The sequence below is a fragment of the Podarcis filfolensis genome (genome assembly GCF_964270895.1).
Source record: "Podarcis filfolensis genome assembly, chromosome: 2".
NCBI classification, from domain to species: Eukaryota; Metazoa; Chordata; class Lepidosauria; order Squamata; family Lacertidae; genus Podarcis; species Podarcis filfolensis.
In genome coordinates this window covers 63,286,777-63,302,959 of record NC_139605.1, presented here as the reverse complement: position 1 = coordinate 63,302,959, position 16,183 = coordinate 63,286,777, and the positions used below count along the sequence as shown (strand labels likewise).

Sequence of the window (16,183 nt, the reverse complement as noted above, 5' to 3'; positions counted from 1 at the left end):
AGATCACGGAAAAGCAGAGATTCTATATTTGTATTGGAATACTAATAAAGATGTGGTTCAGCCTCAGTCATATAAAGGGTGTGTCTTTTTTTTTTTTGGTGATGTTTTGTTTGTGTCTTGTCAACTGTGTTTGACTTCAGGTAGAGAGGGGAAAGTGTGGTTTGTGCTTGTCTGTGCAAGCAAACGGCTTATTTTTACATCTTATTTCAGTGACACTTTGCTGTTATTCTAATGCTGAAATTGGCTGGGTTTGCTAATTGGTTCCTTTCTCTCTCCCTTTCTCTCTCCTTCCCCTCCTGTTGTGAATATAAAGGTTTGCATATTGTAGGTTTTTGAACTGATTCATGTTCTCAGGTAAAGGGAAAAGGTCGAAGGTTCAAATCCGCGTGGCGGAGTGAGTTCCCATTGCTCTGTCCCAGCTTCTGCCAACCTAGCAGTTCAAAAGCATACCAGTGCAAGTAGATAAATGGGTACCACTGCAGTGGGAAGGTAAACAGCGTTTCCATGTGCTCTGGCTTCCAGAAGTGGTATAATCATGCAGGCCACATGACCCGGAAAGCTATCTGCGGACAAACCCTGGCTCCCTTAGCCTGAAAGTGGAGATGAGCACCACACCCTATAGTTGAATTCAACTGGACTTAACTGTCCAGGGGTCCTTTACCTTACCTTACCATGTTCTCAGATAAATAAATAAGTAAATAAATAAGTGTGAGATGAACTGCTACACACACAAACACACACTAAGATACCTAAGGCTGTATTTCTTTTGTGGTTATTATGGAAGTCTCCAAAGCCTTTTCACTATCCCAGGGTTTTACATTAATGAAGTTACTTGATGCAGTTTAGACCCCATGTTAAGTAGCTAATGAGTGTCACCTGTTGGGACAGGAACAGGCCCACGTTTCCCACCTAAGAGTGCTTTGAGTGGAGTCGAGGGGTACTGGTGTTAGTCTTTTGGCTTATGCCATGAGCCTCCTGCTGGAGAAATATACTCTGTTTCTCTCTTCCTGCAGTCTTTCATGAGTCCATGACTGTGTACGTGGACAGTCTACAATCTACAGCATATGGGACTCTAGATTGCACCCTCTGTACTTATCCTCAGCTATTGGCTTTTTATTGACTGTGAAATATGCAGATATGCCTTTCCAATGCCTGAACGGTAATTTACTACAACAAAAAATAAAACTACAACTTGAGAAGCACTTTTTAAATTCTGAAGTAGTAAATGTATAATCTTAGGGCCATAAACACTCTTTATGGTATTTTTTGGTCCTCTGATTACTCTGGCTTATAACCCTCCCCCCCCCCCGCTTCTCTCAAAATATTTATTTAAATGGGTGAAGTGAGGAGGGGAATAAAGGTCAACTATCTGGTACATTTTGTTTCTAACATCTGGCTTGAAGAGCAGATGAAAGCGTTATCCAGAGAAAGCCTATAAATTTGCAGAGGAAGGAGAGACGTGGTTGTTAAAGTGCTTTTAAAAAACCGTTTGGAAGCGCACCAGTACTTGCATGCATTTACAAAATTTGAAGTATGTGTTTGTGAAATTTAAAGCAAATATCTGTGTCAAGTGTCTGAAATTAATTGTTTTCAAACATCACTTATAAAATGAATGCAAATATTTATCCAATAACTAAGACCTTAACAGGACTGTGATTCTCTGGCCTTTTGCCCAATGTTGCACTTGCCACGTAAACTCTTCTCTGCAACACATTTTTTAAAGTGTCCCCATATACTTTGTGCCTCGCCTATTTCCTCTCTAAATTATAGACTTCAGGAACTTTCCATTCTAGCGAGTAGTTCTGAAGGATAAATTTAAGCTCCTGCCCCAGTACAATTGTTGAGACATATTCAAGGTCTCCACTTATGTGATCCCGGCAGGTTATCTTCTGGCTGGTTCAAAACAGATGTCACTAGGGAGGCAGAGTGTGTGTGTGTGTGTGTGTGTGTGTGTGTGACCATATATCAGTTAATTAATTTGTTTGTTTGTTTTCCTCTCCACCTTAGTAACAGCTAAGAGCAAATTTAAAAAATTCAAAACAATGAAATGAGATAACATGGAAGAGCAATTGCCTTTTCTTACCATGTGGGAATACTGAAAGGGCGTCGAGATGCTCTGGTGCTCCAAATGTTGTTAGATTCCAAATTCATCAGCCTCAGCCAGTGTAGCCAGTGGTCAGGGCTGCTGAGAGCTGTAGTCCAGCAACATCTGGAAGAACACAGATTCCTCAACCCTGGTTTCACCTCTGCCCTAGCTGTAAATTTTTATCGATGTTTTGTTTTAAGCTGTAAGCTACTTTGAGAGATTGCTTGTATCTGAAAAGCCACATCAACAAGAAAGAAAGAAAGAAAGAAAGAAAGAAAGAAAGAAAGAAAGAAAGAAAGAAAGAAAACTGTTGCATACACATGTTTAGGTTGGGGGTGTCCATGTGAGTCTACTGCGAGGGATAGGCAAGGGCAGAGTCATGTGAGTGAGTGTGTAGACTCCACCGAAAAGCTCAGAGGAAGCAGCACTGTGAGGTAGCCAGCAGCAGCTTAGTGGGAAACAGTGATGCCACAGGCAAGAGGTGGAAGGTTCATTTCCACCTCTGACAAATGGGAGTCTGAACTCAAGAAGAGGAGGGTGGGGGAGACATTTGGCTCAGCACACATTTAAAGGTGAAACAATATGTGGACTGAATCACAACCATCCTCCAAAATTCACACTTCTCTCAGTTTTGCAGTACCGTTCTCCAGCCAAGCAATGTGTACAAAAACCCACATATAAAGGTAAAATGTGCATAAGGAATGAAAATGGTAACACAAATGCGTTATGTTATTAAGCTTATGCTTTGTAAAAAATGTGTATATTAGGCAAAACCTAGGCATACAAACATGCCCGTTTTGGGATACTTTTGCACTAAAATGCTGGTGAATTTTCATGAAGCCTTAAAAAAAAATATGATGTGAAAATGTGAACAACTGGCCTCAAGACTGGGAAAAATGGGAAACCGAGAAAGACTGGAATAGACCAATTCACCTATCCTTACTTGAGAACAACAGTGCTTTTCAGCAGAATACAAGGCAGGCTTTCCATTCAACTGAGCATCTTTCTAACCACACAGCCACAAGAAAGTTATGGAATGAGGCCTTTGCAATCTTCCAGAGGGACTGAGCCCTCCTTCCCCTTCTCCCTCAGCCAAAGAGTCAACAAAGACTAGAGTACACTGTAGCAGGGGCGCTGTGTCCTGTTTTGCTGCTAGAGGTAAAACAGGAAGTGCCACCTTGCCCTGCCGCCACTCCCAGCACTCCCATACCTGCTGCTACTGCTACCACCATCTACACCACCCATTCTATACAAAAGGTCAAGAGAACCTTTTTCTAGCCTTCTTTCTAGCAGCCCTTGCTTGAATATTGGCATGCAAATACAGGTCTCTTTTTCTGGCATGGTGTTGAGCTTCATACCTTTCAAACACCTGTAGCTTTGTTCTCAACTGAGTAAAGTATTTTCATCATGGCTGAGAAACATTGCTGATTTCCTTGTGAAGGTTCAGCGCCATCAAGCCTGACATTCTGTAACTGGAGATGTGATGGTTCAGTGCTTCACAGCAAAATAAGCCAATTTTCTGGCCCTTTCTGGTTTTGCTATAATCTGGAGTGTGAAGCTTCTCAGCTAGTCAGTTCCTGCTCTTTGGAGGAACAAGAGCTCAAATATATTAGCAATGCTTTGGGGAAGAGCAAAGTTTCAGCCCTCCTTATTCCTTCATCAATATCCCCTTTTGTTCTTAAAGAATAAAGTGGGCCACCATCCAGCATGGCTTCAAGACAGCTTGGAATTTTATTTTATTTTTACTAAATGGTCTGTAACCAGTGACTATAGGCTAGAACACCGAGCTAGTGTGAATGAATTTTGCTGTGTGCTCTTTGGAATATTTTATTTTTCCATCATTTAAATTCTGATCTCCTTACTAAATTCCTTAAAAACCTCTTTTATCAGAGATAGTTGTGTCCAGGGGCTTAATTGCCACTCTCCAGCCTACCCACTCCACCACATGGCTTTACACTGCTCAGCTTTGGGGAATCTTCCAAAGCTACAAATGATTATTTTCAAATTGCATGTGGATGCTCAGTTAGAGATTCCCCTATCCACGTCTAAAAGTGGGGTGCTATCAAGATGTTTATTGGCTTTTATTCTACAAAAGGAACTATTCCCAGCACCCAGATCCTATGAGTAAAGAACCTTTATTCACAGGAGCAACACACCACACAGCCCCCATGTGTATGAGTACCGGAAGGTTTAGGCTCAAGCAGCTGGCTGGTTCCTGAGAGCTCAGTATCACCACACTCCTCAAGAATAAAGGGCACCTTAGGAATAACTGCACTCAACAGTAAAGGGATCCCAGCAAGCAGCTTTAAGCATCTGCAGCTGGTTTGGGGCAGGATGTTGGAGGCCAGGATATATAAACCTTCAGTTGAAAGGATCCCTAGCTAGCAGGACCAGTGGTCTGGGATGATGGGAACTGTAGTCTCAAAACATCTGGAGGGTGGAAGTTGAGGAAGCCTGCCACAGAATGATGGTGGATTTGGCTGCCCCTATTCCCCCCCCCCATGGCCTGCATTTCTTCACTTTTCCTTTTTCTCAAGATTGCTCAAGAGGGGGAAAGATATGCTGCGAGTTGTAGAAATTCCTTTCATCCTCATCAAGAATTTTGCTCCATTTCCTTCCTCCTACATTGCATTAGATACAGTTTGCTTAGCGGAAGTTTGCCTCTTCACTCTAGTTAGCTTTACTGACTTCCTAGGCTCCATACCATATTGATTGGCTACGGAGACTAGCCAGACTTATGTAAATCTAGGCAGCAAAGGTTTGTGTAAATAGCAGCAATGGTTGGTTATGACTGTACTAATTCACAGGGCTGAGCTTCATACCGCTCTGATCCATTCCCCAAGCCAAACCTTTCCTGGTTAGAAATAACTGCTGGCCTGAATTTATTTATTAACAATATTATAAACCCCATTTCAGCAGAAGATTGCCTAAAATATACTTCAGAATAATTAAGCAACAACAACAACATGAAAATTGCTTTGCTGGATCAAGTCAAAGGCCCATCCAGAAAAGCAGCCTATTGTCACAATGACCAATGAATGTGCTCCGCATGATGTCAAGACAGCACTCAGAGGAGCCAAAAGCGGCGGCAGCGCAGCGGCAGTGTGGCTCCCATGGCCATGGCTCCTCCTCCTGCTGCTGCTGCTGCCACCAGCTCTTTCCCCGCTCCTTCCCCTCTACTGCAGGAGGAAGAAAAGAAGGAGCTGGGCACTGAAGCTGTGCCCCCCACCATACTCTTCTTCTTTTTTTCTAAACTAAAAAGCCCAAATGTTATAACTTCTTTTCATAGAGGAGATGCTCCAGTCTCTTGATCCTTTTATTTGCCTTTTTCTGAACCTTTTCCAGCTCTATAATATCATTTTAAGGTGAAGGTAACCAAAACAGTATAGCACTGTCTTTTATTTTCTTCATATATTATTTTGGTGGGTTTTTTGTATTTTGGTGTGGATAATTTTAATTTATCTCTATTCTACACTGTCCTGGATTCCATTGGCTCTTTAGAAATGTTTGAAAATGCACCAATAAATTAATGGAAGCAACTAACTGCTTCACCTCATCAGTTTACTGCAGACAACTCACTCCACATCCACAGATTACAGTTTCCAAAGGCTTCAAAGTAAATGCTTAAGAGTAAGGGAGATAAATTTAAATAGCTAGGAACTCCATGGTAATACAAAACACATGCAGAGCCTTCGGAATAAGCCAATGGCCCATCTAGTCCAGCATCCTATTCTCACAGTAGCCAACCAAATGCCTGTGGAAAACCTGCAAACAGGACACAAGCACAAGAGCACTCTCCCCTCCAGTAGTTTATGGCAACTGGTATTCAGAGGCACAGGATAATTCCCACAAGGTTAGGGAGGGAAAACAGTCCCCCAACAGAACTTTCTGTACCATGCCCTCTTAGAAGGAGGTGAGCCACCGCAAAGTATTGCCTATTGCCCTCAGCACTTGGCAACCCAGGTCTTGGTCCAGAATGCAAATCCCTGTTCACACTAAATCTTAAAAGCAAGCAAGATCATGCTGGTTCAACACATTGATAAGATATTTAAACAATGCTGTGTGAGCATGGAGAGATTGGTACTGGGGTGAGATGCTGTGAGCAGCTTTTCAAATACATAATGCATTCTGATCACATCCCAAACCAAACTTCATTGTCAGAGCCAAACCAGACAAGACACAGAAAATGTGTGAGGAGCCTCCTGATTTTTTAAAAAGCTGAAGTACAGCTGGAAAGGGCTGAGATGTGGCTGGAGTAGCAGTACACAGGAGTAGGCAGTGATTTGCTGTTTCCTGTGGGCTGCCATCACTATCCTCACCCCTTCCCTTAAAAAAATCTGTAGAAGAAAATATACTTCCTTGTATTTCTCCTGAGAAAAGCAACAAGGCAATTTTATTCAGAAAGATGGGCCACAGGGAAGGGTTTCCACACCACCACCACCCCAATGCATCTCTGATTGGATTTGCACAGACACAAACATACAAAAAATGCCGCTGCATTTCAATTTAACAAAACAACAAAACTGGGAGGATATTCATGTGCCTTGTCAAATTTCACCCTCAGGCCTACTGAATCAAATCTAAATCTATGTTTCAGATTTAAGGCTTTGGTGAAAAGCAGGACTTTTTTTTTCAGCCAGAACTCACTGAAACTCATTTCCAGCACCTGTCAGGTGGGCACCATTGCCATTATAAGAGAACACGGGATTCATGCATTCATGGTTAGTTCTGGCATCTCTTTTTCTAGAAAAATAGCACTGTGTGTGTGTGTGTGTGTGTGTGTGTGTGCATGTGCGCGCACACAACAAGGCCTTCTCTGTAGTGACACAGCACCAGTGGAACTCCTTTTCTATGGAAGCCTACTTGATCCAATTCCTGTTAACTTTAACAACTTCCTTAAAAACCTTCATTGTAATAGGTGTTGGTTTTTGTTTTAATTTTTTTACTGCTCTTTTTAAACCTTAAGGTTTATGTTTTTGTTGTTTTTACAATTGTAGAGTTTTGCTTATTGTTTTTGCTGGGGTTTGTTGCTCATTGTACTTTGTCCTTATTATGCAGATGACATTGAGAGCTGATAAGCAGAAAGGTAGGGTATAAATAGATAAAGAGGTGGCGACGTAACATTAATTTTCTGTGTGGAAATAAAAAGGTGCTCTTCTGGCTGGCTTACTGTTGTGTATTGAGTCAAAGGATTTTATATCTGTATTATTGTTGTCTGTATTTGCATTAGGGTAAAGTAACTGCCTTTTGGTTCCAGAGGGTACAGCTACTATTGGTTCATTTAAGCTGCTGTATTTGGATCCTCTGTCTTATTGGTTTCCTCCAAAAGGCAGGACTGTGATTGCCTGATATTGTTCCCTCCAAAATGTATCCTTTCTAGCTAGTTCCCTGTCCCTATAAATGTAGCTCTCCCCTCCTCAGTTCTCAGTCTTGTTTGCTGTAATAAAGAAGCGTTACTACAGAACTGTCTCCAGCATATTATGTCAAGAGAGCTGAAATCACAAACCCCACGTCACAACAACTGGCGACGAAGTTGGGATCCGGAATGCTGAGGAGCGGTTAAACGCAGCCCTGCCTCAGAGTCCGGATTGTAGCTAAGAACAAGACTCACTGGCCGGCTGAGAAGACGACCCTGCCCACAGGACAATGGAGAGTCCAAGGGTATTGGAGCCCTTCCAGCCATCAGAGCCCCACACGTGGGAAGACTACGTCGAACGCTTTGAGTTCTTCGCAGTGGCTCAAGGGATCACCGATGCCAGCAAAAGAAGGGCCACATTCCTGAGCTACTGTGGGCCTGAGACCTTCAAGCTGGCCAAGGCATTGCTTGCTCCAGCGAAGCTAAGTGAGACACCTCTCAAAGATATTCTTGCCTGCCTGACAAGCCATTTGGCGCCTACTGAGACCAAGATGGCCCGGCGGTTGGAGTTTCATAAGAGGCAGCAGCGTGCTGGGGAGTCTGTATCTGCATTCCTAGCTGAACTGCGGAAGCTCGCTCAGCACTGCGACTTCCAATGTCTGGAAGAGACTCTCCTGGATCGGTTTATCGGTGGTCTGAGCAGCAAGAAAGCCAGAAGACGCATCGTGGCTAAAGAAGAGGTTACCCTTGCTTCAGCCTTGAAGGAGGCCGCTGCCACGGAGAATTATGAAAGAGAGGAGCTTGATGCCAGTCTCAAGGCCCCTAAGATAGAAGTTGCGCATGCCATGGACGAGCTAGAGGCTACTCCGAGCCAAAGCCCAGTCCGTGGGGTTGAGTCAGTGCGTCAGGCCTGCACAGTGCACAAAGATCACCAAGGCAGGTGCCCTGGTTGTGGCTGAAACCATGAGCGGAAGAGTTGTCGTTTACGGGATGCTATGTGCCGGACGTGCGGGAAGACAGGTCACATCGCCAGGGTCTGTAGATCGGCGGCGCTGGGAGCGACAGGAGCAACTAGACTGGAGCATCGCAGACCGTCCACGGCAAACCATGTTCTAAAGGACTGCCACTACGTAACGGAGATCAACGGGAGGGTCGTGCAGTTTCTAGCACAAGGCAAGGCACACGTCAAGGTGAAGATTGAGGGTCAGCTGTGCGACATGGAGGTGGACTCCGGATCTGGATTCACTATCGTGTCGGACCAGACCGCGAGGACATTCTTCCCCAGGGGTAAGTTGCCCCCTCTGGAGCCCTTCCCGGCAACCTTGCAGTCATACTCAGCGGGCCGCATCCATGTCATGGGAATGTGTGCCGTGAGAGTACAGTTCCGGGACAAACAGGCGGTACTCAAACTGGTGATTGCGAAGGGCAGTCGCCCCAGTCTCCTGGGCACTGACTGGTTCCCCGCCCTGGGACTGAGTATATCAGGGCTTAATTCAATCCAAACCTGCCCTGAGATGAGTGAGGCATTATGCAAAGAATTTGCCGGTCTCTTTAATGGAAAACTGGGTTGTTATAAAGGGCCCCCAGTTGACTTCGAATTGGACCCTGGGGTGGCCCCAATCCGACTCAAACCAAGGCGAGTGCCATTTGCACTGCAACCCAAGATCGAAGCAGAGCTGGATAAATTGGTCAAGCAGGGAGTTCTCTCACCCGTGGACTCTGCTAAGTGGGAGACTCCAATTGTCACGCCCCTTAAAGCAAATGGGGAAGTCAGGATCTGTGCAGATTACAAATGTACTATCAATAAGGCACTCAGGGGAAACTCATACCCCATTCCAGTCGTATCACATCTGTTGGCTAAACTGGCTGGGGGCAAGGTGTTCGCCAAAATTGACCTGGCACAAGCTTACCAACAGCTGCCAGTAACCCCACAATCAGCGGAAGCACAGACTATTGTCACACATAAAGGGGCGTTCAGAGTTAACAGATTACAATTTGGAGTTTGTGTGGCCCCAGGGATTTTTCAAGGGCTCATGGAACGCCTGTTAAGAGGTCTGCCGGGGGTCTTGCCATTTTTTGATGACGTTTTGATTGCTGGAAAAGACCCACAGGAACTGGTTGCGCGTGTCCGTGCAGTGTTGCTCAAGTTCAAAGAGGTGGGGTTGCAACTGAAAAAGGAAAAATGCAGTTTTGGGGTGCCAACCGTGGATTTCTTGGGGTTTAAAATTGATGCATCAGGCATCCACCCCACAGATGCTAAGATTAAGGCCATCATCGAGGCACCACGACCACAGAACAAGACGCAGTTGCAGTCATTCCTGGGACTTATTAACTTTTATCATTCGTTCTTACCCCAGAAAGCTTCGGTAGCTGAACCATTACATCGACTGTTGCAGAAAAAGAATGTGTGGCGATGGGGGCAGGGGCAGCAGAAGGCTTTTGACTCCTTGCGAGGAATGCTGAGTAGCAGGAGCATCCTTGCTCATTACGATGAGTCGAAGCCGCTGGTCCTGGCATGTGATGCCTCTCAATACGGCCTGGGGGCGGTGCTGAGTCATAGGGAACCGGATGGGTCGGAAAAGCCCATCTCTTTCTATTCCCGTACGTTGTCGCCCACGGAGCGCAACTATGCTCAAATTGACAAAGAGGCGCTTGCAATTGTGGCAGGAATCAAAAAGTTCCATGATTATGTGTATGGTCGCCATTTCTCCATTGAAACGGACCACAAACCACTGTTAGGGTTGTTCAACCCGAACAAACAAACGCCACAAATTCTCTCCCCCAGAATGTTGCGTTGGTCTATATTCCTGAACGGGTTCCAGTACACCTTGACCCATGTGCCGGGGAAACGGTTGTGCCACGCTGATGCGCTGAGTCGATTGCCTCTTCCTGGCGGGAGCAATGTGGATCCTGCTCCAGCGGAGCACATAATGATGCTGGAAACACTTCCGGGGGCTCCTGTAACGGCTACTGATATAGCTGAGAAAACGAGGAAAGATGCTGTTCTCTCCCGTGTGCTCACTTGGGTGGGGAGGGGGTGGCCAGGTGGTCCGCATGAAGACAAATTCAGGCCTTATGCGACAAGGCAGCACGAGTTGTCCATGCATAAGGGTTGTCTCCTGTGGGGAGATAGGGTGATCATCCCAGCACCACTGAGAAACAGGGTTCTTGAGACGCTTCACATGGGACACCCGGGAATGGTCAGGATGAAGTCGCTAGCCCGATGTTATGTGTGGTGGCCTGGAATGGACCAGAACATAGAACAATGGGTACGAACATGCAAGGCATGCCAAGAGGTGCGGCCAGAAGTGGCCAGAGCACCAGTTCACTGGTGGGAGCAGTCCAGATCTCCCTGGAGCCGGCTGCACTTAGATTTTGCTGGGCCATTCCAGGGGAAGGTCTTTTTGGTTATTGTCGATGCATATTCCAAATGGTTAGAAGTGGCGATGGTCCCTAGCATGGCATTAGCTGCCGTAATCAAGGTGTTGAGGCAGCTGTTTGCAACCCACGGGTTACCTGAGACCATTGTATCAGATAATGGGGCAGCTTTTGTATCCCAAGAATTCAGGGCATTCTTGGCTGATAACTTCATAAGAGGGGTCACATCCGCGCCCTTTCACCCATCCTCCAATGGGCAGGCTGAGCGCATGGTAAGAACAGCCAAAGAATCCATTGCGCGCTTAATGGAGGGTAACTGGTCAGCTCGCATCGCGCGAATGTTATTTTTGCAGCATGCGACGCCGTGTACTGCGACGGGCAAGTCGCCAGCTGAGCTGCTCTTGGGTAGAAGACTGGTAACGGTGCTGGATTATGTCCACCCCGATAAAATGCCAAACCGTAATTCAAGAGAAACCCCCCAGGCTGAGGCTGACACAACAAGGTATCTCGCCCCTGAAGATCTGGTCTGGGTGAGGAACTATTCACGAGGTCCGCGGTGGGTGGCTGGTGTGGTCACCCGGACTAGTGGACCAGTGTCCTACTATGTGACCTTGGAAAATGGGCAAGTTTGGAAGAGACATATAGATCAGCTGAGGCGCCGGGCGCTCAGCAGGGAGGGGTCAGATAATTCATCCCTGGCTAACGACGCAGAGCTGCAAGACCAGAGTGAAAATGGCCCAGAGGTGCAGTCACCAGGGGCTTCAGCAAATGAACCAGGGTCTGCTAGTCCTCAGGATGACGAGGTACAGGTAGGGGACCCTGCGATGTCTGGGACTCCATCTGTTCCTGACGAAACCCCTATAGCACCCCCCCTACCACAGGTAACATCCAATCCAGAACCGGCAACACCTGTTGTCAGGAGATCAAGTAGAAGTTGTAGGCCCCCACAGTACCTGAGAGATTACGTCTGCAGTGCTCACTAGGGGGGGAGGGGTGTTGTGTATTGAGTCAAAGGATTTTATATCTGTATTATTGTTGTCTGTATTTGCATTAGGGTAAAGTAACTGCCTTTTGGTTCCAGAGGGTACAGCTACTATTGGTTCATTTAAGCTGCTGTATTTGGATCCTCTGTCTTATTGGTTTCCTCCAAAAGGCAGGACTGTGATTGCCTGATATTGTTCCCTCCAAAATGTATCCTTTCTAGCTAGTTCCCTGTCCCTATAAATGTAGCTCTCCCCTCCTCAGTTCTCAGTCTTGTTTGCTGTAATAAAGAAGCGTTACTACAGAACTGTCTCCAGCATATTATGTCAAGAGAGCTGAAATCACAAACCCCACGTCACAACACTTACATTAATAATAAAAAGGAAATATAGCTTTTGTTTTTCAAAAATCTTTGACAAGCATACACACACACAAGTTGTCTTGTTGGTGCAAGGACTTCTGCCTGTGCAATGGGACTTCCTCTCCCTTTCCTAGTGTTCTCCTACAATCTGCTCCAGAGGGTTGTGGGGAAACAAAAACAGATTTGGGGCCATGCGGGGTGGGGGGGGAGAAGGAGAGGAAGTCTTTGTGCTAACAGGATGATTGTACTGGATACAACCCAATGTATTACAGATCACTAAGAAATTCTGATGACAGCAGAAAATATTCCTCTTGTTTCTTTGACAGATGAGTTTCATCTATAGTTTATTCCATTTACAATCAATTTGCTTTTAGTAACTCCAAGACAGCAAGTGAAAAGAATAACATCCACCCTACTATGGAAGTCTCCTGCTAGGTCAGGAGTGTTGTGCCACCCTCCCTCCTCATCCCAAAACTTCCTTCTTGCCTTCACCCTGCAATTTTGGCTCCATCCTCCATTCTCGTTTGTTTGTTTGTTTGTTTGTTTGTTTGTTTGTTCGTTCGTTGCTTAGTTTTTAAAAAACAACTCAAAAACAACCTAACATTTTAAAAAAAATACAAGGAAAGATTTAAAACCATTATTAACTCATGGTGCTCAACCAGCAATAACTGTGTCACTGTCATGTCCATTTGCACAGGTGCTGCAGTCGCTAAGCTACTCCTCCTAACAACCTCTGGGTCAGCTAAGTTACTTGGCAACCACTTGACTCCAAAACAAGAAAGCAAAGTGAGTTGCCAGAGTCACAGGCAACGAATTCAGTTGCTGGGGGGGCGAGGGGAGGATTTCTGATTCACAGACAGTAAAACCACAGGAGTGCAGAGCCAGCTCTAACATGTGGCAGAGTGAGGCACCTCCTTCAGGCAGCAGAAGTTGGAGGGTGGCAAACATAAGAGCTTGCCAGATCAGCCAATGGACCACCTAGTTCCCCCAACCTGCTCTCACAATGCCCAACCAGATGCCTACGGTAAATCCACAAGCGGGACCTGAGCGTAACAGCACCCTGTCTATCTGCGATTCCCAGCAATTGGCATTCGGAGGCATACTGGCTTCATAGTGGAGGTAGAGCAAAACCATTGTCGCTAGTAGCTGTTGATAGCCTTGTCCTCCTTGAATTTGTCTAATCCTCTTTTAAAGCCATCCAAGTTGGTGGCTAGAGAGTAGTGTGTCCAGATTTTTAAAAGCACTACACAGCTAAAGGGGCAGGAGCTCTGTCCTCTCTTGAATCTGTCCACCTACCAGAGTACAGAGATAGTGAAGGAAATGGGGGTGGGGGTCCATTAAAGGAAACTAACATACTTTCGCACCGTTACCAGTCATATAATATTGGAGTTGCATCAGAGTCCTGTGACAGGCCACCATCTAAAGTAGGCAAGCCAGAGATGAGAAGGCAGGTTGTTTCTCTCCGCTGGAGATTATATTATTGCACTGAAAGGAGGGGGGAGCATAATTTGCAGACGTGGTAACACACATTAATTAAAGTGTTAGCAATAGAGTTAGCAATAGAAATATGCTGAGGATACTATTCATCGTGTGGTGCAATGACCAACCTTTTTTCTGGCAGGACTCCTGTGCCTTTAACAACATTAGGTGCTAGAGAAAGCTGCACCAGAATTTATCTCTGGCATGCTGTTGCTCGAGCCACAAAGAACCTGCTCCTATTTAATAGCAAAGTAGAAAATGAAGGTTTGTAACAAAGTGAGCTAGTGCCATCGGAACTTAAGGAGAAATGTGGTGGCGGTGGCTGGTGCTTTGCCACAGCTTATGATGCGGTATGTAAGTGCTATCCCACTTTAAAGCAACAATTCTGGGAATTAAAATACATAAATAAATATGCCTTTCATCTTTATAGGCAAAGGAAATACTAGTCTTTCAACAACCACCCTTTTTTGACAAAAAAAGAAAAAAAGATCACAAAGAATCTCTGTAGCAAATTAGCAGCCTAAGTCTCCAAAATCAAATGGAACATCCGAGCCAAGCCACTGAAACAGATTTTTGTTCAGTTCTTTCTTTTCTTTGTTTAATTATACATTTTCCAAAGCAAATAATAAAAGGCTGACTAGTACAATGGCATCTAAACCCTTTAGTATTTTCACTCTGTGCATTTCTCATTTATTTCTCCTTCCCACTGGCCGTGCTTCTCACACTCTTTTCTTTGTAGAGCTTCCTGGCTGTCTGGGTTGTTTTTGAACAAAACCTTTTACATAAGGAGCTAAAGCAAGAACTAAGAAGAGAAGCAGTGAGCATCGTAACTCAACATTTAAACTTAAATCTGCTTAGCCCCAGTTCATAACTTGTTTCTTAATGAAGAATCACAGAGAAGGAAGCCTGCCAGCTACCATAGTGGCCAATGGCTCCCAAACTACCTCACATACTTCATAATCCTCCTTCAGGGCCTTCCTCCCCACTCCATCTTTCAGGCATGCAGAAAGCCTCTGCCACTCCCCTACTGGCAGTGCATTGCCTGGCTGTTTGGAGATTTCCTTGGCTGTGTCCACAGTAGGGAGCAAATGCATACATGGATCACAGATGGCCCATTATAAGAACAAAGCACCAAAAACGGGTAGACCCTCCCACCACAACAGATACTGCCACAGTTTAGAGTTGAAAGGTTAGGAGTGATGTCACCGAGATAGAAAGCGGCAAGCTTGAGAGAGAGGGACAACAAGGTTAAGAGAGCTATGGCTGATATCTTCTTGAATCCAGCTCTGTGGTTATGGAAGAAGCAAGCCTTGATTAAATTCTAGCACTTACTGGGTCCAGGGATTTAGAGGAGTCTGGCACTCCCAAAATCATAGCAATACTGTGAGCCTGCCTTCAGCAACATCCGGGGGGGTAAGGCAGACTGCATCTTTTCTTTCTGGACTGATGGTGACAACCCAGAGATTGCATCTGATTGTCTGTCGGTTTTTAAAATAGATATCCAGTAAAAATGTAGCCTAAGCCTCTCTTGTCCTGCTTCTTCCCCAGACATCACCCATCATTATCTCCTCAAACACGCAAGCAAAAACAAACAAACCTCCTGTAGGTAAGGAGGAAGGATTGGTGTCAGGATAACGAGAAGACTTACATGGAAGAAACTGTAGCTGCATCCTAGTTCACAACCACCGTTCTGTCAAAGAAGCCGACACAGACGCCAGCTTGTGACCTTACCACCCAAGTAGCAAGAAACAAAGGGTAATTGGTTCCATAATGTCTATTTTCACTTTGCTGCTTCTAATCTAGGCTCTTTAAGGCTATTTCCATAGTCAAGAGAATCCCTTTTATGTTTGAGGTTCCTCTTAGGGGCATATAAAAAAGATAAAAGCTATTGGATTTATCAAAGGGTGAGACAGGTGTAATTTCATAAAAATGAAGGTGGAAAATAATGAAGAGTGGCAATGCCCTCTCTGAAATGAAGGCTGAGATTTTCCTATCTCAGGTGAAACTTCTTTAAAAAAAAAAATTATTCTGCTATTTGAAAGTGAGAAAAGATCACTAATTAAATTGCCTGCCTGAAGTGGGCCAAGAAGGATACCTCCACCGAGTTACTCTGTTTGCTTGAGAGCGAGAATAGTAATTGGTATCCAGCTGTTGAGATTCAATGTCGTGTCATCTTTTCATTTTCTCTTCATCCTATTAATTCCAGAACATTTTATACATTCCATTTCTTGGTTTCTGGAAATATCTGCCTAGTCACTGTAACAATATTTTCTTGCAGTGCGTTTGAATAACACACATCCCCCCCCCAAAAAAAAACTTCACTTGAAAGTGGTTTGGCTCACTGAAGTGTGTAAGAAAGAACACAAGACCATAAAACTAACACAGGACACCGAAAATGGTTTTATTTGTTTTTCCAGAAAACATAAAAATCTCAGGGTTGAAGGTACTCATCTGACCAAGCCTTTGGTTTACGTGAACTGAATTTGTAAATAAAAAATAATGCCATTTATATCGTTGTACTTTATAAAACAGGTTTTTTTTT

The 16,183-nt window shown here is 44.9% G+C and overlaps 1 protein-coding gene and 1 long non-coding RNA gene across 3 annotated transcripts in view; one reads left to right on the top strand and one right to left on the bottom strand.

The window, feature by feature from the left end:
* LOC310752505 overlaps nt 1–15,385 on the top strand; it is a 106,330-nt gene extending 90,945 nt beyond the window's left edge. The window contains exon 3 of the long non-coding RNA XR_014542976.1: nt 15,190–15,385. This is a non-coding gene — a long non-coding RNA (uncharacterized lncRNA). The remainder of the gene's footprint in view (nt 1–15,189) is intronic.
* The window catches only part of ADAMTS2 (ADAM metallopeptidase with thrombospondin type 1 motif 2), a 338,043-nt gene that overhangs the window by 306,113 nt on the left and 15,747 nt on the right, over nt 1–16,183 (bottom strand). The gene's annotated exons all lie outside the window — the stretch shown is intronic.